This window comes from Poecilia latipinna, unplaced genomic scaffold (assembly GCF_001443285.1).
Source record: "Poecilia latipinna isolate Pla-1442-1.1 unplaced genomic scaffold, P_latipinna-1.0 Scaffold9079, whole genome shotgun sequence".
Taxonomy (NCBI): domain Eukaryota; kingdom Metazoa; phylum Chordata; class Actinopteri; order Cyprinodontiformes; family Poeciliidae; genus Poecilia; species Poecilia latipinna.
This window is the reverse complement of record NW_015121695.1, coordinates 1-1,032: the sequence shown is the minus strand read 5'-3', so window position 1 is coordinate 1,032 and position 1,032 is coordinate 1. Positions and strand designations below refer to the sequence as shown.

Below are 1,032 nucleotides of genomic sequence, written 5' to 3'. Positions count from 1 at the left end.
ACCACATAAAGTTCCAATAAACATACACAGCTGATTGGAACATGTAATTGTAACATGTAAAAAAAAATAAAAAAAAAATTCAGTAATTCTTAGTTTAATTGTATGATTCAACTTTTACAGTGTTCACAATCCGGTTTAAATACTTTACCTGAGAGAGGTGTGAAGTTTGCTGTGGATGTCAGGCCTGCATTGACTGACGTAACTCCAGTCCACAACAGAAGATGGAAGCTTAAAATGAAGAAAAATCACGTTATTGTTAATCCCTCAAGTCAGATGTGCAGCTGTTTATTTATGCATTTTAATTACTTTTTGGAGGACATGGTTTTGAAGAGGGTTGCTGCAGAGTTTACAGGTTTTGCTGGGGCTCAGGTAAGTCTTCACATCAATCACATCAGCTCCTTTTCTCTGAAGTGTGATTACATCAAAACCTTCCCCCACCAGGTTGTGGCCTGGTACAAAAGGAGCAGCATCACACTCTGTTTGGGTCCCGATCCGACACGACAGAACAGAGGAGTGATGTAGGAGGATGCTTAAGAGGAGAAGAGCTGAAGTTGAATGAGGGAGCATCGCTGTAGTCAGAAGCAAAATGATAGAGAAAAAAAGGAATTAAACTTGTGGTATGTTGGTGCGGATTCACCTTTAAGGTGAGTGGTGGGCGGCACCAACGTACCCTTTAAAGCCAGGTGTGTGGGGTGCGCACTCACATACAATTGTTTTGAGCTGTGGAGATGGCGTTGTGAGCTTGTGTGATCCTGTCTTTCCTCAAGCATCAAGTAATGGTCTTCAGGTTAGTTTTGTGATTTTCCTTCTGTTGGATTTTAGATTAGTTTGTGGTGATTGTGCTTCCTTTGGGTTCAGGATTGAGGTTGTGCTGGTGCTCCCGTTTTGCTCTCTGGGAGTGCGTGTGATCAGGCACGCGTCGTGGGCGTGGAGCTCTTAACCGAGGTAGGTGGGTTCATTGTCAGCTTGTTGAGCTCGGTGCCATAGTTCACCTTAAATTTTATTTTTAGATCCTGAGGTGTTCGGGACTTG

At 43.0% G+C, this 1,032-nt stretch overlaps 2 long non-coding RNA genes across 2 annotated transcripts; one reads left to right on the top strand and one right to left on the bottom strand.

The window, feature by feature from the left end:
* Positions 1–74: 74 nt before the first annotated feature.
* LOC106944401 (uncharacterized) lies at positions 75–399 on the bottom strand. Its single transcript, XR_001424269.1, has 2 exons — positions 307–399; positions 75–228 (listed from the first exon to the last, which is right to left on the bottom strand). It is a non-coding gene; the product is annotated as an uncharacterized LOC106944401 (long non-coding RNA).
* Positions 400–681: 282 nt separating this feature from the next.
* On the top strand, positions 682–1,032 carry LOC106944400 (uncharacterized). The gene is made up of 3 exons (XR_001424268.1): positions 682–787; positions 859–945; positions 1,011–1,032. It is a non-coding gene; the product is annotated as an uncharacterized LOC106944400 (long non-coding RNA).